We start from the raw sequence: 26,850 nt of genomic DNA on the forward strand, positions 1-26,850 counted from the left end.
GCACAAAAGTAATGAGCTACTGTGCAGTAAGCATCACTAGACAACCATGCCAGGATGTTACTATGCAGTAATGCAGGTTACTGTTCAGTGGGCATCTCGTGTGGATGCACCCACTGATACTTTGAACCATGGCAGTTTTCCCCATTCTCCAAAAACAAAAGTAAGTAAAGAGTGGAAACCTCTTCCCTGTATATCCAAAGAACTGCTTCTCTGCATTCCAGATGTAACAAGTGAAATGACAGATAACAAGAAGAACAGAATCATGCCAGAAAAAGGAATTCCTAGAGTTTTACAAGTGTTTCATCAGAATCATCCAGATATTCTTGCTGGCTGCCTAATGCTTTGACAATTGTTTATTGGATACATGGATGGCTAACCTTAATCATATAAAGAGTGTAAGAAATGAAAAATCCAAAATATTTTGCAATGTTAAATTTGGTCCTTTACTCTGTTCAAGACCGGTAAAGGAATTCACTGGTTAGCATGAGATGGTATATGGATGATTAGGAATAACAGCCACAAATTGGAATAACGGAACAAAAATTGGAATAACGGCCACAAATTGTTAGAGAGAAGGTTCAGGCTGGACATCAGGAGACATTACTTTAAAGTTAGGGCTGCCAGGCTCTGCAATAAGCTCCCAAGTGAGGTGGTACTGTCTCCTACCTTGGGGGTCTTCAAGAGAAGGTTGGACAGATATTTGGCTGGGGTGATATAATCCCAACACCCATTCCTGTCCGGGTCAGGGGGTCAGACCTGATGATCTGTTTAGGCCCCTTCCAACCCTAAGTACTATGATACTATGATGAGATAATGGCATTCTAAAGGGCACCTTTTGGTTTTGCCCTTCAGCAGCGATCAAGGTGGGGACAAGAGGATCTTTCTTTTTTCTTTTATTTTTTGTTAGGGTTCTTTGCATTGTGTTTGTTGGGGGAGGATTAACACATGGGTCTTTTTGGGGGGAGGGAAGGGGATGACAGCTGCAGCCCCTCTGAAGGAGAGGGATTGCAGGCTTGGAGGGGATGTTGAGAGATGTAACAAGAAGCTCCATGATTAACAGAGGACAAACATGCCAGGGAAAGGGAAGAAGCCCCTTGAAGAGGCAGACTTTTATGGCCAGGCTGGATGGAGCCCAGGGCTTTATAAACTAAGCTTCTTGGCAGAGAGGGGAAGTCTAGACCACAGTGCAAAGAGGAGATCCCTACAAAGGACTGTGCCCATATAGGATATAAACTGTAAGAGAAACCTGCTACAAGCTATGGCTGTGAGAACCAGTGGGCAAAAAGGGGCATGCATAAAGGGGAGGCCCCTTTGCTGTGATGTTGTTAGCATTACTGTGGGGACCTCCAGCCCTGTGTGTGGAGAAGCTGATTTTAAGGGCTCCCAGCCCTGTGTGGCAGGTGGGTTGGGGTCTCCCAGTCCTGTGTGTGAAGCTTATTGTAGGCTACTGGTCCCAGGGCTTTCTGAGAGCTAGCTTTCAGGCCCCAAGATTTGAGTGACTGGAGATGCAGGTAGTAGGATGCTTTAAGCAGATTGAGAGTGGAGGCTGCTATAAACAGGCCTGTGGCATATCAGTTCTATGCATCATCCTATTTCTTGACATTTTGGGGTCAGTTTGTCAAGGTCTTAAGACTGCTTATGATCTTGTTAAAGAGCTAGAACTGCTTTTAGACATGGAAAGTCCCTGGAACTAGACTACGAGCCCCTGCCTGATTGGGTCTAATGAGGCCTCAGGACTGGAGAAAACCTGGGAGGCCAACAGGCAGCTGTTGGCAGGGTCATTAACTCTAGATGCTGATTGAGCCAGACAAAAGGATAACACTGTGATGAGTAGGGAGGAGATAGGTAATGAAGGTTTCACTTCACTGACTGAGGGCTACTTCCCAAATTTACCTCCCTGAATTATCAATAAAGACATGGCAGGTGAGAGCAAGGGAGGTAACCAACTGGGAAGTCAAAGTGCCTAACAAGTCTCAGTGGGTTGCTAGAGAGCGCACAAGGCCACAGTGAGGCTGAGGCCTGTTACAATTGATACGTTGGCTGGAACATTAACCATGTGTAGGAGAATTATTTCCTGCCCCCACAAATACCGTAACCCTTGAGAGAAGAAAGAAACTTAATCCATACACTTACCATTAATGGGCACAGTGGTCTTCCATATGTGAAAAACAAGGCTGCTAGTTTGCCCTGGAGAGAACACAAAAAGCAAAAACAGCATGTAGCTATGACTGTATACAGAAATGCAGATTGTATGAGAGTACTGCAGGGGTGGATACTTTACTTAACTGATACTTATTCTTGATGAATCAGATGAGATTCAACAAGAATAAGTATAAAGTCCTGCACTTGGAACAGAATAATTGCATGCACAAATACAGACTGGAGAATGAGTGGCTGGACTGCAATATTGCAGAGAAGGACCTAAGGATTACAGTATACCATAAACTGAAGATGAGCCAACAGTTTGTGCTCTTGTTGCAAAGAGGGCCACCAGTAGACTGGGTTGTATTAACAGGAACATCACTTGCAAATCAAGGGAAACGATTCTTCTGCTGTCTTCAGTATTGGATCCAGTTTTTGGACCTACACTTCACGTAAGATGTGGACAAATGTGTGGAAATTTTCAAGATCAGGTTGGACAGACACCTGGCTGGGATGGTTTAGCCAGGAATGATTCTTGTACTGAGCTGAGGGCTGATCTAAAGATGATCCTCGTGAAGCCCCTTCCAACCCTGTTTTTGCTATGATTCTATGACTAGCTGATTACTAATAGAAGAGGCAACCTTCTACAAAGCTGTTTACTATTAGCTGGCTTGCAGCTTCCTTTGCTCAATGGACACTTCTGCATTTTACAGTCAACTGTTATGAGATGTTTTCAACCTCCTTGAATCTGTGGGTTAAAATAATAAACAAGTGAACATGGAAGAGCACCCATTACTATAATGAATAACACAAGGGATTTAAAATTTGTATAAAAGGTAGGGCAGGTTGGCACTTTAGAAACTATGGTTCAGAGGCATGAGTTTTCATAGGCATCAACCTACCCTATTAGGTAGGTGTGTGTAAATTTGTTTATAATTTTTCAAAGCAGGCTGTGGTTTATTTAGAGTCAATGATAATTAAACATCTGGAGTGAGTCTGATTATTAGTGAATGGAATGAAATCCATTCCAGTGAATGGAAAGAGTTACTGCTGAAATGGGGACAGGACTTAGATAAAATTTAGCCCTGGCACAAGTGGATACACCTTTAATCGAGTCCAATGGATATTATGCCTGCTTATGCCAGAACTGAATTTAATCTATTATTTTATCTTTTATAGGCACCAACCAATTATTGTATGAAATGGGAAACAAGCTACTATTTCAGTAATATACAGTGCAAATCTGAGTATGTGAACAAGGTTTTTAGAAAAGTGGTATTGTTCAGAATTTACTAGCTGGAGGTATGACCCTATTCTGGATAGGCTGCATAACAGTGGTATTAGTGTAACTGGGGAAGTGTGCTGGTTTGTTTTCTGGTCAGGGGATACTTGGAGATAGTAAGCCTAGGTTGAAGGAAGGAAAATAATATAGCTTTTAATGCTGAGTCATAGCTATGGTGCCTTTAGCAGTGCTGGATTGGACCGACTTTATAATTGGCACACATTAAAGGGTCCTACATCCACACACTGATTTTTGGGGCATCTGAGGTCATGTTAAGCTTCTTTGGAATTGAGGCTGCTCAATGTATTTGTTTCCTTTTTAGAGTTTGTATAGATTCATTCCTAACTATCCCTGTGCTTTTCATACAGCTGGCATACCAGGTAGCATGCAGCCATGCTGTGCTCCCCTGGCTCTCAAACCTCTGTACTTCTTCCTGGATCCCTTCAGGAGTTTCAGAATTGATTGCATCTTTGTGGAGCTGTATCTTCAGTCCAACCTGGAGATGAATCACTGGAATTCAGACATCTTCAAGGTAATATTGGAACAAATGAAGAGAATATTCTCTTGGAATTGGTGCCAGTACCAGATCAAAGCAAAAGAGCTTCGCCAGAAGTCCCTTTGGCAAGGGTCTGAAAAGATCCTCTGGTAAATGTTCCTACTACCAGCCTAAGAGACTGGATTGTATTTTTGCAAGCAGTGTCAGTACCAAAGCCGAGCATGATGTGGTGGATAGTTGTCCCGGAAGAGCCCAAAGAACCCAGTGTGGCCAGTCCCCCAAAACCCACTGAATGTTCCCTTGACTGTACAAACACCATGGAGTCTGACCAGGAAGAGATTTGTCAGGACAGCAGTGACTAGTATAACTTTGACATCTTAAATATTACACAGGAAACCTGTGCAGACAGCTATCCTAAAAATTTTGTAGAGGAGAGCTCTATCAGCAGCCAGCTTGAAAATACTACAGAAGGGAGCTTCAGTGGTAAATGCTGCCTGCTCGGGCTGTGTGAAATGGCACCATTCCATTTCACTTTGAGTTTCAACGGTTCGACGGAACATCGTTCCATTTTAAATTTCATTTCAGTTTGAAGCAGCTGTTCTGTTCTGTTCCATTGAAACAGAAAGGCTGTTTCAATGCTGTTGCAGTTTCACTGGGGATGGGGAGTCAGCCCAGCTGGCCTGACTTCCCATCCCCTGCACTAGATCGCACTGGGGACCGGAGGCAGCCCAGGTGGGCTGCTGCCCCATCCCCCACACTAGATCATGCCAGGGGCAGGAGGCTGCCCAGCTGGGCTGCTTTCCCATCCCCCCCCACACTAGATTGTGCCAGGAGTGGGCGGCAGCCCAGCTGGGATGCTTTCCCATCACTCTGCACTAGGTCATGTCAGGGTGGGAGGCAGTCCAGCTGAGCTGCTTTCCCATCCCCTGTGCTAGATTGCGCTGGGGGTGGGAGGCAGCCCAGCTGGGCTGCCTTCCATCCTCAGCGCAATCTAGCACAGGGGATGGGAAAGCAGCTCAGCTGGACTGACTTCCCACCCCCAGCCTATGGTCCAAACGTTTCGACTTTTGAAATGTTTCGACTAGCCTTGTTTTGTTTTAAGGCTATTTCAACAGCCTTTGTTTTGTTCCAATTTTGCTGCTTCGACCTCGAAATTAGTCGAAACAGTGTCAAAACGAAACCGCTGGCGAAATTTCACACAGCCCGACTGCGTGCTATGTTATTGCGTGATGAGATCGTGTGTATGTTGTCTTACTGTATAGAGCTAGGAGCTCCTTACCTGTTCCATTTACCCCCAAATCTCTATCCATATTCAAAATAGCCAAACCCCCAGTAACAATTACCATCTTCATATCTCCCTTTTCAAGACACTTAAGCAGTTTGCAGCTACTGGAACTCGGTTGACCTGGACTGCTTTTTCAGACTTACAGTGCTTAAATTCTCCCCAAGGCCCATTTAGGCATGTAGTTGACCAGCTTTGCTACCCAAAGACCATGTCTGACCCCATGAAATACTGTCCTTGGTTTGGGGATGCAAGCAAGAAGAGGGAACTGAAAGCACTTAAACATTTAAAATTAAGCAGTTCAAATATTATTTTAGAGGAATTACCTTTTCCCTAGAAATATTTTTAATTAAAAAAATATTGTTCTTTCATTTTTCTTGCAGGTATTTATAGTAGTTATGTTGTGTATATTACCATTTTGTAACACATGTATCTTAGTGGTACCATTACATTTGTTATTTTTCAAGTAATAGAGTAATGACTAAATAGTATCAGGCTAGAGTTCATTCATAGGACTGACTGAGTTTAAAATAAAGTTTCTGGCAGAATCCTGCTTTACACAATTTGGCTTTGTTTATAAATACTAGACTATATCTCATAGATTTTGAATTAAAATGTATTACTTATCCAGTACAGGTTTCCCTCGCTTTATGCGGGTTCTGTATGTGCAAATTCACTCTTATGTGATGACCCTTATTATGCCAAAAATTTGTTATATGCAAGGTAAATTCACTCTTATGTGATTGGTGTGGTGGAAGCCCACAGTCGGCTGCTTTCTGCAGTGCATTGTGGATGCACACCAAAATATAGTCTCCTGTGTGGATCTGTGCTCCTTGCTTGTTGTCTGTGACACATGTTTCTATTGTTGCCATCCCCATTATGATAGTGCCCTGTGCTTGTGTGTGCTGTCTGGTGTTGGTGAGCCCCAAAATTGTCTTGTAAAAGTGATAGAAATGGGTCTGGGGATCAGTACAGTCGGGGTCTTGGAATGTATCCCTAATTGCTACACTGTAAAGTGAGTTCCCTTTATGTGAATTTGAGTTATGTACCGTTTTCCAGGAACGCAAGTACAGCATAAAGCGAGGGAAACCTGTAATGCTACGAATACTTTAAAAATAATATTTGAACCCTTTTACTCTAGAAATAGAGTATAACAGATTTCCAGGAAGGTGCTTCCCAGTTGACTATTGGGAACTTAAGCTTTTTTGAGAGAGAATATTGAGTGTTATTAGTAAGTTGACAGAGGTGTGTTGGTTTAGTTTTATCCATTATTGGGGAAAAAAACAGTAAAAAATTCTGACAGAAGGCAGGGGTAGAATTGCACCTTACAGGGTACATCTACACATGTAAATAAGTGCGACTAAATTTAATGTGCATTAAGCAATTTTTGGTAGGTGTCTACACGTGCAAGGACTTGAAACTAAAGTTAGTCCCAAGTCCCTCCAGTCCTGCCATGTGCCCCTGTGGCCACCAGGGGAGCTCCAGCCTCCGCGAGGAACTCTAGCACTTGGCAGTCATGTTGAAGCCACACCCAGCTGCCAGCACTTGGCAGCCATCTTAGAAACTCTGATCCCTGCCCAACTCCTTCTCTGCCCAGGAGCCATGTGCCCAACACAGGGGCAGCACGTAGCAGCTCTCTCTTGCCCCCCCTGCCCCCCCCACACCAGGGCTGCTCCAGCCCCTGCCCCAACCCTGCTCCTGCCACTAATGCCCAGCACCCCACTGCTTCAGCCTGATCCCTGCCAGAGAAAACCAGTGCCTCATGCTCTTGCTGGCCATGGTGCTGGCCCTGCTGGTTCCAGCAGGCCCCTCCCACCCAGGCCCCAGGAGAGCTGTGCATCCCCCAGCACCACTCTCAGGACATTCACATGGGTGAAACAAAAAACTTTATTAACCTCACAACACACCCCCCATCCCTCCTCCCTCTTCTCTCTGCAAACAGAACCCTCTTCCCCCTCAACCAACAGTGCCCCTCCACCACCTTCCCATTCACCAACAATAAAAAAACCTGGTTACAAGTAAGAAACTATATACAGGTGGGAAACCTTATACAAGTGGGAAACTATTTACAATAATTTTGGTCTTCAAGCCTAGAGTGGGGGTCCTGAGGGGGTAGCCTAGGGGGCAGAGCCCTGGGGAAGGTGCCCAGCACCCCAGCCCCTAGATGTTCCTCCATGGGTCTAGGGGCTGTGGCAACCCCAGCAGGTGGCGGCCTCATGCGTAGTCAGGTCTTCAGCTGTGTGGTGCAGGGGAGAGTGGCAGGTCTGGGCCCAGGCAGGTGGTGACAGGTGGGTGGTGACAGGTCCAGGGTGGAGGCACCTGGGCCAGACCCCCTGGCCCAGGTGGGTGGTGACAGGACCTCCTCTCAGGGCCAGGCAGGGACCTGCTGTGGGGAAGTGGGTGGGCCCCAGGGACCCTGTGGGGCCTTTGGCGGGGACCGGGCAGTGAGGGATATGTACATGATCACCAGGGCCAGGGGGTGTCCATGGCCTACTGGTCAACACCGCCTTGTTGCTGGAGCTGCTTCAGGTGCTCCCACTCCAGGTCTTCCATTTGAGCCCAGTGGTCCCAGTGTGCCCGATCCAAAGCCTCCACCTAGGCAACTTCCTCTGCCCACCAGGCCTGCTCCTGTGCATTGTGCTCCTCCACACCACCACCAACCACTGGAGTATGAGGGCCCAATCCCTGGTGTGCCACTTGCACAACCAGCACATCCGAGTTGCTCCAGCAGTGGGTGGTGGCAACCCAGAGTCCACATCCCCCCTAGGGCCGGTGGCCTCTCCCCCATGTCCAGATGTTGGCCCTGCAGAGGCAAGAGACAGAAGCCTTTTGTGAGAGTTTGCAACTTTTCAGAGATACGATGCAGTGCACCAGGGGCTGTGTGCTGCCCAGCCTCAGATCAGGGGTCTGCTGTACATGGGTGCCCAGGAACCATGGTAAGTTGGCCAGGCAGGCCCAGGTGGCTGCCACCCAAGCCCCCTGTTCTTGCATGCTCCCCTCTCCTGAGGCTGGTGGCTCACTGGGTGCTGGCTGGAGGCAGCCTGCCTTCCCCACTCCCTTCCCAGGGTGGGACAGGCCAAGCTGCTGGCAGCACCTGCTTCTGTGGCTCCAGACCCTACTCCCCCATCTCTCCCTGCAGGTCAGCCACTGTGCTGTGCTGTTGCCTAGCCCACAGAAGCCTGCTGGCATTTACCAGTATCAAATTTAGGTACAGTTAGTCATTTTTAATGTGCAGTAAGGGTATACACGTATAGAAGCACACCCGTAATGTGCATTAAATTAGGCTAATTCACATTAACATGTCTCACGTAGACGTGTCCATAAACTAATTAATTCAGAGATGCAATAGCTTTTGTAAGCAACAGATCACTTCCTCAGATGCTATAAAAGGACTTCCAAGGAGCAGGGGTTCAAATAGAAAGACTGATTTAAATACAAAGGAAAGGGAAAAGGGGAGGAAAGTAAAGCGGCAGTGCTGAGAGAAGCAAAAGTGGGTTGAAGTGAAAAACAAAATAGTAAACTAGTAGGAACATAGGGGTCATAAAAGCTAATCCAGGCCATGTTATAACAATCCATAGTCTCTGTTGAGACCACACTTAACAGAGGATTTCTTCTTCCACAATTTGGCATTCAAGTTGGTTTTTAAAGTTTTGTTGCTTCAGAACAGCAATTCTGAGGCCAGTGATGGAATGTCTAGGGAGGTTAAAATACTCTTCCCTAGGCTTTTGTGTATTTCTAGACTTGATGTCAGATTGATGGTGTCCATTCTTCAACATAAGATTGCTCCAGCTGTCTAATGTAGACAGCAGAGAGGCACTGTAAGCAGGTGATGTTGTATGTGATGTTGGTAGAGGACAAGGAGAATGAAACTTAGATGCTACAATCTATGCAATTTAGCCCAATAACATGGAAGGCACAGCTGGTATCTAGATCTGTTGCAAGGCCTGATGCTTCATTGAGAACAGGAGTTAGGTGGTCTGTTGCTGGAGACACCGTTTGAGGTTGGGGGGCTGCCTGTAAGCCAGGACAAGTTTGTCTGTTATGGCTATCTTGCAATGGTCATCATTTTGCAGGAGGGGTTGGGGGGTTATTAACAATGTGTCCAAGGTCTTTAATCTGGAGGCTGTATGGAACAAGCAGAGGGATACTGTTGTCATTATCATGAGGTTGGCATTGTACCAGGTTGGAGCCGAGTCTGAGTGTGGTTTCTGATTGAGAGGCTATGGTTTTAGGATTGTATTGTAAATTTAGGGAATCCAGACACCATATCCTTAATGTGTACATTCTGGTCAGTTGGATCAGAGAAGGTATAGTTGTAACATAGAGCTGTCATTGTAACATAGAGCTTACAACCTTAGCTATAGATGATGGATCTAGCAGTGTGTTTAGTAGTATAAAAGTGGATGGTGTGGAGGTCTGTTTAAAATTCATGGATTGATTTAAATCATGGCCATTTAAATTACTAAGTGGAAATCCTCAATGTAAATAATTTATCCTAATCACCTTTTCCATTTCTACTTCAGTTACTTTCTTATTGTTTGATATAACCATATTATTTGATGTAACTATGTACCGGTATATGTGGTTACAATACTATATAACAATTATGTGGACTGATTACTAATGCTAACTGTGACTGAACCAGTAGATACTGCAGGGGTTCTATTTCCCTCCCAGCTTCCATCTCTCCTAATCATCATCTTTTCCTCTAGGTGCTTCGTAGTAGATTTGTTGAGGACAAACTCTATGATCTTCCCAGGTATCAAGGTCAAGCTGACTGGTCTGTAGTTCCCCAGATCCTCCTCTTTCCCTTTCTTAAAGATGGGAGCTATATTTGTCTTTTTCCAGTCATCTGGGACCTTGCCTGACTTCCACATCTTCTCAAGTTGCACTTAAGCTTGGAGTCTCTTTGTCTTAGCTATACCAGTAGAGCACATCATAGCTCTGCCCTTTGTCATCATGAATGGACAAAGGAAAGTGCGTGTTTCCTTGGTCTCAATTCTTTAGCTGCTATTAGCTTGAGAACAGAGCATTCTGTTCATTTATAATCTGGGACCTACAACTCTTGTTGAAGTCCTTTTAGAGCTTCTAGCCCTCTTCTGTTTCTACTGTATTTATTCCCATCTGGAATATTATATCCCTCTGACCTTTTTCTTTTTGTTAATCAGTTTACTTGTATTTTTGTCTGAGAGCAGATGTCTTTGTTGTCAAAGTGAGGGCACCACTGCAGCTTCTAGAGGCTCAGAGACTTCATAGCCCAGTACAAATGTAGCTGAAGCTCATAGAGACTTGGGCATTGATGTTCTGGTACCATCTTCTGTGTCTCTCTGTCGCTCTCAGTAAGCTCTAAAGAAAACCCCAGTCATTTCAGGCATTCTTTGGCCTCACCACAGTGGCTTCGCTTCAATCCCATTTTTGACTGATACCAGGAATCAGCAGTACATCTTGAAGAACTGTTTACTATAAAGTTATGAAATTGTCCTTGTATAATTGAGTGATGAATTACTTATATAATATCCTTTGCTCTGCTTTCTGAAAGTGCCATAAAATATGTAGACAATAGACAGTATAAATATGCCTGGGAGATTAAAAAAAAAATAGGAATGAAGTTGCCTGGATTCATATAGATGAAAATGAAAATAAAAGTCAGAGGAAAGCAAGGGAAGACACTACCTACTAATACTGTTGGATGATAAAGTGCAGCAACAGAAAGAGTGACTGCCCAACTGTGTGGATTCAAGGATATGCTGAAAAAGAGAAAACAGCAGTGGGAAAAAACAACCCTCATAAGAAATGGCATACTGGGTTAGACCATAGATCCATCTAGCCCTGTCTCTCAAAGTAGTAAAGAATGGATGCTAAGTGCAAGAGTATTTAAGCAGAACATATCCAGACTGAAGCATCCCCTGCCGCTCCTCTGCTATACCATTCCTAATTTTAAGGTTGCACCTTGAATTTGGCCAATCCTCTTTTGGAGGTGGTTAAATTTATAAGCCTCTACAACATTCTGTAGCAATGAGTTCCACAAATTAATTAGAAGTTGTTTGAAATAATTAATTAATAACATATCCTGCAAACCCCCAACCAAAAATTGTATGAAACTATCTGTGGGTTTACAGCTTCCTCCTCCACTGGATTCAGATTAATGCAGTCTGAAGATTCTGCTTTATTTTTTGGAGTGCTTTTCCATAGTTTCTTTCACACAGTTATAGCAAGTGGTAACCATTGCCCAAAAATAAGAGAAGGGTCATCTGCCATTTTCAAGCCATAAAATCTAAGATGGGGTACTTGAGAAGGTCCTAGGGGATATGTGTGGGCAGCCAGGGACAGAGCGCCGCCACACACTATTCCTCACTGCTGTGCAGGTGCCACCCCACCAGGGGTGGGGGAAGCTTGCATGCGGTAGCTGTTGGCACTCTGCATTCAGCCACGTGCTACCCTCCCTTCCCCCAGCTCTGTGTCTGGCTGCCAGGGGTACACTGATCCAAAAAGACTGAAAACCCCTCATCTAAGAGTTTTCTCTGTGGGGATATTTGCTTTATCCCAGAAGTCTGAAGTTAAATTTTAATATAAAAGAAATGTAGTTTGGTGGTTCAAGAACAGGGTTGTGAACTAGGAACTCCTGAATTCTTAATTTCATAGATTTCATAGACATTTGGGCTGGAAGGGACCCTGGAGGATCATCGAGTCCAGCCCCCTGTCCCATGGGCAGGAAGTCAGCAGGAATCATAGGATCCCAGCAAGATAAGCATCCAAATGTGTCTTGAAGGCGTTCAAAGTAGGTGCTTGAACCGCCTCTGGCGGCAGTCTATTCCAAACCTTGGGGGCTCAGACAGTAAAGAAGTTCTTCCTTATGTTCAGCCTGAATCAGTTGCGGCGGAGTTTGTGACCATTCGATCTTGTCATCCCTTGGGGCGCTCTGGTGAACAGACATTTCCCCCAGATCCTGATGAGCACCCCTGATAAACTTATAGGTGGCCACCAGATCACCCCTGAGCCTGCGCTTTTTTAGGCTGAAGAGTCCCATGGCTCTCAGCCTCTCATCATAAGGTCTGTTTTCATGACCTCTGATCATGTGCGTGGTTCTCCTCTGGACTCTCTCAAGCTTCTTCACATCTTTTTTGAATTGTGGAGCCCAAAACTGTACGCAGTACTCCAGCTGCGGCCTTACCAAGGCCAAGTACAAGGGGAGAATGACGTCCTGGGATTTGCTTGAGAAGCATCTATGGATTCAAGCCAGCGTTTTACTTGTTTTACTAGCCGCAGCATCACATTGAAGGCTCATGTTCATCTTGTGGTCAATCATGACCCCCAAGTCCCTTTCATCTGTAGTGCTAACCAGTGTAGCACTGCCGAGCTTATAAGCATGCTGCAGGTTTTTTCCTCCCAAGGTGGAGAACCTTGCATTTTTCAGTGTTGAGCAGATGAGAACATGATGGTGTTCATTTCATGAGCCTGTCAAGATCTTCCTGGATCACCCTCCTGTCCTCAGGTGTGGATGCTTTACCCCAGAGTTTGGTAGCATCAGCAAACTTGGCCAGTCCGCTTCTGACGCCAATGTCCACATCACTGATGAAGATGTTAAACAGTATAGGCCCTAGGACAGAGCCTTGAGGGACCCCACTGGTGACTGCACACCAAGATGATTGGCTTCCGTCCACCACCACCCTCTGGGTCCTACCGCAGAGCCAATTCCCCAGCCAGCAGATCATGGTGAGGTCGAGGCCGCAGTTAGCCAATTTTGCCAAGAGGTGATCATGGGATACCAGATCGAAGGCATTTTTAAAGTCAAGATATACGACATCAATCTCTTCCCCCTTGTCCAGGTGATAGGTCATCTGGTCGTAAAAGCAAATGAGATTGGTCAAGCAAGACCTACCCGCAACAAACTCATGCTGGGTATCCCTCAGGATATTGCTGTCAGCTAGTCTGTTAAGGGTGGCCTCTTTGATAATCTTTTCCAAGACCTTCCCCAGGATAGAGGTCAGGCTGATGGACCTGTAGTTTGCCAGATCTTCTTTCCTCCCTTTCTTGAAGATGGGCACCACATTGGCCTTCTTCCAATCTTCGGGCACTTCACCAGAGCACCAAGAGCTCTCAAAGATCCGTGCCAGGGGCTGAGCTATGATGCTTGCCAGCTCCTTGGGTGTAAACCGTCAGGGCCGGCTGACTTGAAGGTATCCAGCCTCTCAAGGTGTTCCTTCATGAGGTCAGCTTCAATGGAGGGTATGGAATCTCCCTCAACCGGGCCTCCCTGACCCACAGTGGGCAGGGGCATCCCATGGGACTGATGAAAGACTGACTCAAAGTACCCATTTAGCAAGTTTGCTTTTTCATGGGCATTGGTTGTCAGTTGTCCCATCTGGTTTAGCAGGGGTCCAATGTTGCCCTTGCTTTTCCTACAGCTTCCCACATACCTAAAAAAGGACTTTTTATTATCTTTGATATTTTTAGCTAGTTGGAGTTCCATCGCAGCCTTGGCTTTCCTGGTTTGCTCTCTGCAGGTCCGGACCAGAGCAGTGTATTCCTCCTCAGTGGTGGGTCCAGTCATCCATCCTTTGTAGGTCTTCCTTTTAAGATGCAGGAGGTCCGCCAGTTCCGTGGAGAGCCGAGGGGGCTGTTGTGCCCTTTTGGTGCCTTTCCTCCGAGACGGGATGGACTTTACTTGTGCATCTAGGATTGCTCCCTTGAGGAGCAACCACTCATCCTGAACTCCCCTCCCCTTTGGCTGCAGCCCTTTAGGGCCTCACCGACAAGCCTCCTTAGCTTGTCAAAGTCAGCTTTCCTGAAGTCAAGGACTTCTATATTACTGACTGACTTGCCACCTTTACGGCAGATAGTGAAGGTGATCAGCTCGTGGTCACTGTCACCCAGCTTCCCTTCGATCGTTTGGTCACTAATTAGGTCATCCCAGTTCCCAGTACAAGGTTGAGCAGTGCTTTACCTCTCATCAGCCTGTAGACTTCCTGCGTCAGATGGAGGTCATCCATGCACGAGAGAAAGCTTTGTGACTGCTCAGATTTGGCTGACCGCTTCTCCCACGAGATGTCTGGGTAGTTAGTCTCCCATGACAACCATACACTGGGAGCACGCAGCCTCAGCCAATTCCCTGGCAAACTCCTGCTCAGGGTCTTGAACCTGGGTAGAGAGTCTGTAGTAGACACCCACCATAGTATCCCCTGTGCCATATTCCCCACGGATTTTAACCCAGAGGGTCTCAAGTCATCCATCACGGGTGCCAATGTCGGCTTGTAGAGATGTGTAGCTTTCCTTGACATAGAGAGCTACACCCCCGCCCCTTTTGTCCATTCGATCCCTCCTGTACAGGGTATAGCCATCTATACCTGTGGCCCAGTCATGGGTGGAGTCCCACCAGGTTTCCATTATCCCTATAACATCATAGTTATTTGCGTTTAGCAGGAGGACAAGTTCCTCCTATTTATTCCCCAAGATCCTGGCATTTGTGTACAGGCATGCAAGTGTCCCCTTGGGGGCCCTTGCCTTGCCTACAGATTGTTCCAGGGCTGGGGCAGGGGTGGGTTCCCTTAAATGCTATGGCCTGCTGGCTTTGCAAGGGTTGCTCTGCAGGCCAGCAGTGGCACTAGTCCCCCCCCATCCCCCAGCGGGTTTAGTTTAAAGCCCGGTGGAGCAGGTCAGCCAGTCTGGCAGTCTGCTCCACCGCCAGACTGGGGAGCCAGTCTCTCCCCAGCGGAGAGAGGTGGAGACCGTCCCTTCCCAGCAGCTTGCTGCCTCTCTTACCAAAGAGCGGACTGTGATCATGAAAGCCAAAGCCTTCCTGGTGACACCAGCGCCGCAGTCTTTGGTTCACTACCTGGATACTCCTCTCCCTCCTCAGCCCAGACCCCAAGACTGGGAGGATCAATGAAAACACCACCTGCGCCCCCAGACGCTTAAGCCCTGCTCCCAAATCCCTGTAGCGCCTCATGACCCAGCTGGGAGCATAATTTAAAAGATTAATATTTGTAAATATATTGTGTAAATTTGTAAATATACTGTGGCACCATTGACTGACTTCTCAGCTAGCAATTTTTTTCAGAGGTCATGAAAACTGTTTCTAAAGTGTATTTGGGGAAGCAGGCTCCTTTCTGCACAGACAAAGGATAGACCAAGGGATTCATTTTGGCTACTTGCAGTTTTGCTTGTTTAGCCTTGCATTTCGTAGATTCATAGCTGAGTTGTATTGATGTAGTAATGGAGAAAAGCTTGGCAAAGAAAATCTTAGAACCATTGTCAAAACATACCAATTTATATATTAATTGTTTAATGCTTTTCATCCAAGAAATTGATTGGGAATGAAGCATCCTTCAATTGTATAAAGACTGGATTGGATAATTGACAGCAGGGTGGTTTTAACCACTATGGCAATGATTCCTCTCCAAGAATCCACTCCTCTGCCCCACCATATGACAAGGCAGTTATCTGGCAACTGTTTATATTTTAAGCTTGCTTCCTTATGTGATGCAGCATTTTGCAGGTTCTACAGTGAGCAAATTATGATCTGCCTATTTGCAGTCAGCCAATCCTTGCAGTGCTCAGAGTTTGAGGCTCAGTTAGTCCAGTACCTCAAGTCCACCCCAATCCCTAGAACCACATCTCTAACATAGAAATGCCTAATTAAAAGTTTCTGAGCATTTGGAGAGACAAGAAGGAGACTACTCAGCTGGTCTGGAAGGTAAGTCTCAAACAGACTTGGGCCAGAGGTGAAAACCCCCTAGAAAGATTACTGAAATGGCTGCTAGAGGGTGCTCTGGAGGAAGAAGGTATCCAGGTTGTAGCCATATTGGTCTAGAGGAAAAGGCAGTCAGGACTCGTATTAGAGATGGTATCTTGTATTAAACCAACACAATTTTTGCAAAAAAAATCTTTAATTGCAAGCTTTCGAGCACAAACACCCTTCATCAGGCATCGGAGAAAAGATTGTAAAAGTTCTTCTGTTTTCCCAAGCAGGAAGCAACTGTGACCACCTGAAACCTGAGATTCTGCTCCTGCCTCTGTTTCAAGGTAATTTGTATCATCACAGATCCTCACAGGAAGTGAGAGGCTTCGTACCAGCTATGAACTGACTGCCCAGAGGAGTTTTCCATCTATTGACTCCTCTGTGATCCTATGAAATATGAACTTTCGTTTCTACCCAGGAGGACTTTTACAGTCTTTTCTCTAATACCTGATGAAGGGTGTTTGCGCCCGAAGGCTTGCAATTAAATAATTTTATTTGCAAAAATCTTGTTAGTTTAATAAAAGATGTCATCTCTACTACCAGTCCTGATTGCCTGGAGGAAGAAGCACATTTCCTACTGTGATGGACAAGGAAGCCATCACCCTAAAGTGGAGCAGTCACGTACTCAGGGAGTTCAAAAGTTCATAGAGTTCAAAAGTTCAAGGATAGCTTATTGCATTGCAGTTTTTGCTGACCTACTTTTTGTAACCCCCTCTTGTGGAAAAGTACCAGGTTTGGTGGAAAATGCGCAGATATGGGTTTGGTGTTACCTTATATGGAAATGTTGTTTACCGCTGATGCCTTGCCTCTTTGTAAAGAGTATAAAAGAACGCCCCACCTTTTAATCGGGGCCATTTTGCCTCCTTGTTGGCTTATGGTCTTTGCTCGAGCAAATAAACTGCAGGAAGCCTTTACCCGTGTTGCCTGGTTCCTTTGTGGCTAGACAACGAACTTCAGGGAGTTTTCTCCAACGACAGTTTGGCACCCCAGAGGGGACCCGTCTAGCTTGGAGCTTTTGGAGACCTCCACCCCCCGACACCCCAGCGCGCACCAGGTGAGTTCACCTATTTGGGTCAGTCTCGGGAGGTGGATGGTCCCCTCGGGACCAATAAGGTGGGATCCTCAAATTGGGTAAAGGAATGGTACCAGTGTGTACCTCAGGTCAGTACATTTCTGGTTTTCTGGTTATTCCTCTAGAGGATTCTGGTAGCAGTCTAAGGGTATCTGTCTGCCTCTTAAAAGCTGATAGAGCGGCAGCCTGTCCGAAAGGCGAAAGACATGGATATGAGGTAGAAGTACTGTCATAATGGCCAGCGGCTAGGGTCTCGGACTCAAGGCGCCCCTCCTTACGGAGAAAGCCAGTGGGGTCCGAGAACACCGGTTGTTGTACATACACGAAACAGTCCTTAGGCAGGTAGAATTCAGGAAATAAGACTGCTCATAACTGAATATTAACATGGGTTCCGGTCAAGGAAAGGTTATTCCTCTTTCTCCCCTTGATTATATGATTAAAAATTGGACACGTTTGGAGGGTCGGGCAGGGTTATCCAAGACCCGTATGGCAAAATTTTGTTTAACTAACTGGACGTCGTATACGTCCCAGCTGGATTCGGGAAGACAATGGCCAAAAAATGGATCATTTGACCCGACCCGTTTAACTGCCTTGCGAAAAATCTTGGAAAACCTCCGGCCAGGTCAAATGGACTATTGGTTTCTGTGGGACAATGTCACTACCAAACGATCTAAACGAATGTCTCTTATTACATCCTCGCTTTTAGCTCCTCTACAATGTCCCAAACCCTCCACTCCGCCCTCTTATTCAGAAGATGACTATAGGCCTAAGTCCCAACCTCCCAGTCCTGCCCCACCCTTAATCCCACCTGATCTGTTCATTCCTGCACCGGCAGAAGACTCGGAAAATCATAGGGAGGCGTCACTCCGACCGCCTCCCGGCGACCGCCCAAGTCCTGAGCCTGTAGATGGATCAAGTCATCCCTCTCCAGGCTCAACCTCCCCGAACACTGATTCAACTCCCATAGCTAATCGTACCCGACAATGAGTACCTAACCCTAGCCTTCTGGCTCCCCTAAAAGAGTACCCAGTACCTGGTGATAATGGCCAAGTTATCAGTCACTGGACACATACTCCGTTCACCACCACTGACCTCTTAAATTGGCAAGAAAATACTCCCAGACTTAGAGACAATCCAAAAATAGTCCTAAGGCATTTTAAAACTATCTTCATGACTCATCATCCCTCGTGGTCAGACATCATGCAACTTCTCGAAAGCCTCTTAACCTCAGATGAGAAAACCCAAGTATTGTGCCATGCTGACCAATTTCTAGCCGACCAGCAGCATCAAAACCACCCCATGCCTAATGGCGTACCTAGGCAAGATCCAAATTGGAATTACAACCAGGAAGGGGGCCAAAATGCAATACGTATGCTAAAGGAAAGTATCTTAGAAGGACTAAAAAAGGCAGGAGATAAAACTGCAAATTGGTCCAAGGTGACAGGTGTTGTTCAGGGTCCAGAAGAACACCCTTCAGACTACTTTGAAAGACTCTGTAAAACTATGCACCAACGTAGAAACATGGACCCCGAGTCACCTGCCACTTTGCCTGTGTTAAGACTTGTATTCGTAAGATAGGCTAGCGAAGATATTAGAAAGAAACTCCAACATAACACCGAGGGTGTTGAGGGCAAATCCATGGCCGAAATCTTGGCCACTGCTACAAAAACCTTTAATGGAAGAGAAGAAAAAAAAAAGAAAAACAAAGGGAAGGCCAATTCAACATTCGCATGTTGGCAGCAGTAATTCAGCCTCCAAATCCCTATGGAACCAGTCTGCCCCGTGGCCCAAGGCCCTTTGCACCTAGACCACCGGGCCGCACCCACCAACCATATGGGCCCAATGTATGCCATTACTGTAAGCAGGAAGGACACTGGAAGAGAGAGTGTAAATTAAGACCAAAAAGGTCCCCAAGTGATAACCCTGAAAAGAAAAAATTCAAGAACCCTCCATTTGCCACTGTTACCCCAGATTTTACTCGAGACCAATTTGATGACTGACACAAGGAGGGAGATTTTACGTGCCACCTTTTGCAACTATCCTCTGCCCAACCCAAAGAAGTCATCCTAAACTGCAGTGTTCAAGACCCTCTGGTACCCTTAGAAATAGGAGGACATATCTACGAGCACCTGCTAGACACAGGGGCAACTTTTTCCAGTACTTCAAAAGGACATCTTTCACCAAGTGAGAGACAAGTCACAGTTATGGGACTTGAAGGTAGACCCTTTCATTGCTCATTTTCTCAAACCGCAAACACTAAAATTGGCCCTCTCTCAGCAGAACACTCTTTTCTTCTAGCAACTGGTTCTGTAAACCTTCTTGGACGGGATCTTCTTTGCAAGCTACAAGCCACCATACAGTGCTCACCCAACGGAATTATTCTAACGTTTCCGTCCTCCCAGATCCCTGTGTTAGCCACAGTGCTTGAAGTTACGAAAAACTCAAGCTTACAGTCTCTTCCCCTTGTTCTAAAAGAAAAGGTACCCCCAGAACTTTGGGGCCTCACCTCCAGCTCCATGGGATTCTTAAAATCTGCAGTTCCTGTCAAAATCCTAATTCGTACCAATGTCGAACCACCTAGAGTACCCCAATACCCTTTAAGAACACAGGCAATTGAAGGACTTAAGCCTTTAATTGAGGATTTTTCTAAACAAGGAATTTTAATTCCCTGTCAGTCCCCTTGTAACACTCCCATACTTCCAGTAAAAAAGCCTAAGCCTGGCCCAGACGGGAAGCCCATTTAGCGTTTTGTTCAGGACCTCAGACAAATTAACAAGTATGTCATTCCTCGACATCCTGTTGTTCCTAACCCCAATGCTATCTTAACTGCAATACCCCCTGAAACTGCTGTTTATACAGTAGTAGACCTCTGTTCAGCTTTCTTCAGCATCCCCATCCACCCTGAATCCCAATATCTTTTTGCCTTCACCTGGGGTTCTTCTCAACTGACCTGGACAAGGTTGCCCCAGGGATATGTAGAATCTCCCGGCATTTTTTCTCAGATTCTTCACAAAGATTTGCAAGATGTTACCTTTCCTAACTCCTTATCCTTCTTAATATACGTGGATGATTTACTCTTATGCTCTACCTCATCAGAGGCATCTACCCAGGACACCATCATCTTGCTTACTGCGCTAGCTGCCAAGGGTCACAAGGTCTCACCAAGCAAGCTTCAGTTCTGTAAATCCACTGTTAAATACTTAGGACATGTATTAGAGCCAGGCCAACGACGCCTTAGTGATGACAGAATCCAAGCCATTCTAAATATCCCCAAACCTACAACAAAGCGTCAGGTTAGAGGTCTGCTGGAAATGGTAGGGTTCTGTCACTCTTGGATCCCAGCCTTCGGAGAGTTAACCAAGCCACTTGTGCAGCTTACCACAAAAGATGCAGAAGAGCCAGTCTTTTGGGATCATGAAGCCGCCCGCAGCTTCAGCAATATAAAAACAGCTCTAGCCTCTGCTCCTGCTCTAGGGCTACCAGATTATCGAAAGCCTTTCACGCTCTTTGTCCATGAGTGACTAGGAGTAGCCTCTGGGGTACTTACCCAACCCTTAGGCATCACCCAACGCCCAGTAGCTTACTTTTCTGCACAATTGGATCCAGTGACAAAGGGTGGAGAGGGATGCCTTCGCACAGTGGCAGCAGCTGCAACAATAGTCGAGAAAGCCCAGGAATTAGTCCTTGGATACCCCTTATCCTAAAGGCCCCGCATGTGGTGACCCTCCTCCTTCTCCAGAAAAATACTCAACATTTTTCTCACCGGAGAATGAACAAATACAAAACCACACTCTTAATGGCCACAAACCTGGTCATAGAAAGATGCAATACCCTGAATCCGGCCACCCTACTACCTCTTCCCAACGATGGCGAACCAGACTTCCATGATTGTCTTCAAGTTGCAGCATTCTCAGACAAACCCAGGGCAGATCTCAGTGACTTACTCTTAGACAACCCTGACTTAATTTTTTATGTAGATGGCTCTTCAAAAATAGTTAACGGGGTTAGAAGAACGGGTTATGCGGTAGTAACTCCATTTGAAGTACTTGAAGTTGAACCACTGCCTGGGCAGTTGAGCGCGCAGGTGGCCGAACTTACTGCCCTTACACGAGCTTGTCAATTAGCATAAGCCACTCTGTAAATATTTGGACTGATTCTAAGTACGCCTTCAGAATCTGTCATGCCACTGGACAATTGTGGAAACAAAGAGGATTTATGACAGCCTCTGGAACTAAAATAGCAAATGCCAAACAAGTCCGCGATCTCCTACACGCTATAATGTCACCAAAGGCCATAGCTGTAATGCATTGCCCAGCCCACACCAAAAAGGGAGATCAAGTCTCAAAAGGCAATGCCCTGGCCGATGCAGCGGCCCTACAGCCACTATCCACCCTAGCCTTCCAAACTAAAATTCCTCAGTCAAAGACATATTTGGGAGTATCGCTAAAGCCAAAAATGTACAAATCTGCACTGTTTTCAGAACAACAAAGATGGAAAGCGGCTGGAGCCACCTGTGAGTAAGATGGAATATGGCGATTACCGGACGGAAGGATAGTTCTACCTAAAGTAGCCCTTAGACCTTATCTACAACAACTCCGTCAAAGCGAACATTTAGGTTGTGAAAAACTTGCCGCTATCACTAATAGGCTATGGCTGCGCATCCGGAGTCTACCAGGAAGCAAAAAGGCTTTTAGAACACTGCAGTATATGCAAAAGGTTTTATATCAAAGGGGAAAAATCAGGACCCCGCCCCCGGAGCCCGCCCCTGGGTTTATGCTCCCTTTGAAAGACTACAAATAGATTTTGCTGATATGCCTAAAGATAGTGGGTACAAAAACCTCCTAGTAATCATTGAACAACTCACGGGGTGGGTAGAAGCCTTCCCCACCAGAAGAGCCACAGCGCAATAAGTAGTGAAAATACTCCTTAATGAAATTGTACCCAGGTTTGGTCCACCACATACCATTGAAAGCGATCAAGGAACACATTTTACAGCTGACATAAATAGAACACTGGCCAGCTGCCTAGGAATAGAATGGAAATTCCATACCCCTTGGCACCCAGAAAGCTCAGGACAAGTAGAGAGAATGAATCAGACCCTAAAGCAAAAAATTAGAAAACTTTGTGCTGAAAGTGGGTTAAAATGGACCAAGGCCCTTCCATTAACTCTTATGTCCATCCGAACCACCCCCAGGGGAAAACTAAAGTTCAGCCCTTACGAGCTGTTGTTTGGACACCCTGTTCCCCAAAATTCCCCCTTATTGCCGGCTCACACCTCCTGTCTTTTAGGCAATGAAGAACTCACCTCTTATATTTTATCTCTACAATCTCAGTTAAAATCTCTCCATAGGTATGCTGCTCTGAGCCAACCCTTACCTGCCGATGTTCCAGCACATCGCATCCAGCCTGGAGACTGGGTGTACATAAAAACTTGGAAACGATCTCCCCTTGAACCTAGGTGGCAAGGACCATATCAAGTCCTCCTCACCTCCCACACCGCCGTAAAGGTAGCAGAAAAAGACAACTGGATTCATTATACTCGTACAAAGAGGAGAGAAGTTTCACCAGAGCTCAGGATCGGCTCCAACGCAAGCTTCCCCGACCTGGAAAAGGGAAAGCCAGAAGAAGACGACTGCAGACTTCGTGGGAGCACCGCACGTCTACCTGACCGCAACAAGGGTAGGCCAGAAGCAGACGAAAATATAAAAACAAACACCTCCTGGACCTGCAGCCCATTAGATAATATAAAACTCAAACTAACCAAAATCAACTAATGAACTATCAACCTTTTGGGATCCTGTCCAGTCTAAAAAACACCGAACTCCAAGTACAGCATCCTTTAGACACTTTCGGACCAGACAGAACCGAACACTTTGGGACTGTAACGTGCCCCAGAAGAGCAGTTACTGGAGCTGCAGGGTTGCTCATATTGTTTGTGCTGATTTTTGTTATAGTATGGCTTTTATAACTATGTTATTAATAACCTTTCTCTTTGTCGGGGGAATGGGTCCTTTACCCGGGTCGGCTATGGCTGCCAGTTGCTGCAGATGTGCTACTCCCGGCATCCGCGGTTTCCCTGCCTGGATATGCGATTCAATCAAACCCTCTGAAATAGATGGTAAGGTCAATATTGCTCGCTGGTATCCTCCCTCACGTTGCTGTGGTTTAGCAGAAGTCCAAGTATTTAGTTCTGGAGTAGAATATTGTGTAAAGCCTAGCCACCCAATTTACAAACAGTTCTCAGAGTCTGTGCAGGCTAAGGCTAAGGCTGCTCTTAAATATGCTGCTTCCCTTGCCTCTGATGATAACATGTACCTCCAATACGTTGAGAGAGCCGCTATAGCGGAAAACCAAAGTAACTGTTGGGTGTGCAGCCATCTCCCTCTCCACACCCAAGGGGGAATTCCCATGACTCCTGTTCCTTTGGGCCAGATCGAGTCATTTTTAAATCCCTCTAACCAAACTTGGAACCAGGATCAACAGGAATACCTCTTAGTAAGGCTTGTTGTTGGGGATTGGTGTTTTTATATAAACTGCTCAGTACCAAACTGTATTGACTTAGGCAACAGCACGTTACCACTATTTTGCTAGTTTGAATGGAGGAGACTGGCGTAATAATAATACAGCAAAGCCTACTTTTTGCAGCTCGTATAATAATTTCTATAGTGCTACAAATTTAACCAATGGCAAAAACCCTATATATAACCCCACTTCCTCTACTCCCCAGCTGTGGTACTGTGCATATAGTGACTCCACTCTAGGTCAGTGCTTTGTCAATGGCACCTTTAACCCTTCCTACGCAAAAAAGGGTGCTCGAGGAGTATTAAGTTCGGGAACGGGCAACTTTCCCTTTCCTGAATCATTCTGAATTCGTGCTGCCTTCATAGGGCAATATTGGATCTGCGGTTCTAGTGCTTACCATATAATTTCCGCAAATTGAAAAGGCATCTGCTACCCAGCAATGCTAAAACCTTCTACCTCCTTTCTAGCACACCTTCCCCAAGGAAGGTGGCGAAATAAAAGAGACTTACAAGAAAGCCAAGATATGCTGGAAAATTATCAAAAAAATCCACTTACCAAAGGAAAACTAATTGGGCGCTCCCTGGCCGGTATACTCCCTGGAGTAGGTACTGCATGTCTTGGAAGATATACCTTGCGCCTCCAAGCTGTAATAGAAATTCTCGCCCACGAACTCGGTGAAGGCCACCAACAGCTTTCAAGCGCTGTCGCTGCTTTAGCCACCACCCAGGAAGAACTTCGACAAATGGTAATTCAAAACCGTATAGCCCTTGATTTCCTCCTCGCTGCCCAAGGAGGTACATGTGCAGTTATTGGACAAGAATGCTGTGTCTGGGTTAACAGTTCCTTTACTATAATACAAACTTACCTCAGTGATGCTGCTGTCCACATCCAAAGAGCCGAGGACATAGCAAAAATCCCCAAGGATACCTCCCTCAGTTGGTTAAATAGTTGGTTCCCTTCTGTCACTGGATGGCTAAGAACCTTTGTGCTAAGCATTATTGGAGTTATTTTAGTTATAGTTTTCAATGCTTGTGTTCTTTAGGACAACAGCTTATGCAAAAGCAAGTAAAAATGTACGGTCAAATATCCAGCAACAACAACCATGGAGATCTAACCCCACTAGAACTTAACTACCTAAATGAATGTTCCAAAACTTCCTGTGGAAGCTTGGAACAAAGGGGGGAACTGTGATGGGCAAGGAAGCCATCACCCTAAGGTGGAGCAGTCACGTACTCAGGGAGTTCAAAAGTTCAGGGAATTCAAAAGTTCATAGAGTTCAAAAGTTCAAGGATAGCTTACATTGCATTTCAATTTTTGCTGACCTACTTTTTGTAACCGCCGCTTGTGGAAAAGTATCAGGTTTGGTGGAAAATGCGCAGATGTGGGTTTGGTGTTACCTTATATGGAAATGTTTACCGCTGATGCCTTGCCTTTTTGTAAAGAGTATAAAAGAATGCTCCGCCTTTTAGTCGGAGCCATTTTGCCTCCTTGTTGGCTTATGGTCTTTGCTCGAGCAAATAAACTGCAGGAAGCCTTTACCCGTGTTGCCTGGTTCCTTTGCGGCTAGACAGTGAACTTCAGGGAGTTTTCTCCCACGACTCTACACAACTCCCTTTTCTTTCACTCTGAATCTGGAGATTCTTATGATTCTTAGAGGCAAGTGACAGACTCCAGAAAGGCAGAACCAGGCTTTACCTTCATACCTAATCCTGCTAATGAAAATGGGAGTGAAAATCAGGGTTTAAACTTTTATTCTTGGTGTCCCAGAAGGAGTGTTTGCTGGGGTTTTTAGAGCAAGAATCTGAGTACTCTGTATTAAACTTAATTCTCCTCTCCATCCAGCAACATGCCTGGACCTGCAGAGAAACCTTCACCATGATTCCTCCTGAAGCCCTGCATCAGGTTGCAATGTAATAGGAATTTGTCTGGTGCTCAGCCTAGGGTCCTTGCTCCCTCAGGGAAAAAAGTTAATATTTCAGATGAAGCAGAATAGGAATTACACTGCCTGATCATAAGCCCTTGTTCTGCCAGGCAAAGGAATTCAAAAGCCAGAAAGAATCTGTCTCTCCACCCCTCTCCTACTCCAGGCTGACTCCACTTTAAGTGCAAGGAGTTGTAGTCCGCAGGTTTGTCATTGCCCTGAAATAGAATAGTTTTCTGAAAGCATACTGTTAGGTTTACAATAATTTGGATTTTTAAGAAGTATTAGCTTTACAGCTGAATACAAGGCATGACCTGTGGCCTAGTAATGCAGCTGACCACAAGGCAGAATGATAGCTAGGCCTTTGCTTGTGTCAAGTAATCATTTTAACTGCAACAAGCATTTTCTGAGTTAAAAAGTGAATCTGTGTCTGTGTGCTAAAAAAAATCAGCTACAGCTAGAAGTAAGATAAGACAGAGAAACCATTGTTTGAGCTTACTGCTTGTGTCCTTGAGAAGTATCTTCTACTGTGTAAGGTTTTGCTAACATAATGTTACTGTTACTTAACTTTTAGCTTTTAAAAAAGTGCTAGTTCAGCTTAATAGAAATATGCTGTTACAAAGATTTGTAGAGCACCGCCCCAAGTATTGCTTTTTATTAACCATATAGTCTTGCTTTGTTGTAAGAAGTATAAAAGATCACCTCACCCTTGAGGGGGGGCCATTTTGCCTTTTGCTGGCTTTATGGTCTTTGCTCGAGCAAATAAACAGCTGTCTTTCTTTACCCGCATTGTCTGTCAATCAAATTACAGCTAGACAACGGACCTTAGGGAGGTTTCTCCCACCACAGAGTGAATCAGGTAGTTTGTGGTCAGATCAGAGGCACTTGAGCATTCCCTTCTAATGATGTTATACTGTCCTAGTATTACAGATATGTATGTTAAAAATATCCCTGTTTGCGCTCAAATTTGTTCTTGCTGTAAGGGGCACAGTTCATAGTTTTATGTTAGGTTGCTCCTGCAGAACATATTTGGGTGCTATAATAAGGCTGGGAGAGCAGATGAGCAACCTTTCAGGTTCCTAAGTACATCTAGCAAGTTACTTCCACAATTGAGGTCCCCATGCCAGGATGAATAGGGCTCTACTTCTGTCTTGTGAACAGCCAAGGGAAGTACAACATACAACATCTAAAAAAAAAAACCCAAAGAAAACTCCCAAAAAACCAAAGACAAAGCAATATGCAAGTCATACTGCCAGTGACTGCAAGAAACTCATTAAAATATATTCCCTTTTAAATATTATTAGATATACATTCTCCATGTGGTTGCCCATACATACTGCCCTTAGGATATTATAAAATATAAATGAGGTCTTCTGATTTTAAACCAAATACATT

General features: G+C 45.5%; 1 protein-coding gene across 8 annotated transcripts in view; it reads left to right on the top strand.

The window, feature by feature from the left end:
* CCDC138 (coiled-coil domain containing 138) overlaps positions 1 to 26,850 on the top strand; it is a 120,957-nt gene that overhangs the window by 72,504 nt on the left and 21,603 nt on the right. For 4 of the 8 annotated variants that reach the window (XM_059721036.1, XM_059721042.1, XM_059721039.1 and 1 more), the window contains 2 exons: positions 3,793 to 3,956; positions 16,171 to 25,070. The gene's annotated coding sequence lies outside the window, so the exon portion shown is untranslated. Of the gene's footprint in view, positions 1 to 3,792; positions 3,957 to 16,167; positions 25,071 to 26,850 lie in introns of those variants that run through there. The other 4 variants (XM_059721041.1, XM_059721040.1, XM_059721038.1 and 1 more) reach the window with 3 other exon arrangements.

This window comes from Alligator mississippiensis, chromosome 1 (assembly GCF_030867095.1).
Source record: "Alligator mississippiensis isolate rAllMis1 chromosome 1, rAllMis1, whole genome shotgun sequence".
Lineage (NCBI taxonomy): Eukaryota > Metazoa > Chordata > Crocodylia > Alligatoridae > Alligator > Alligator mississippiensis.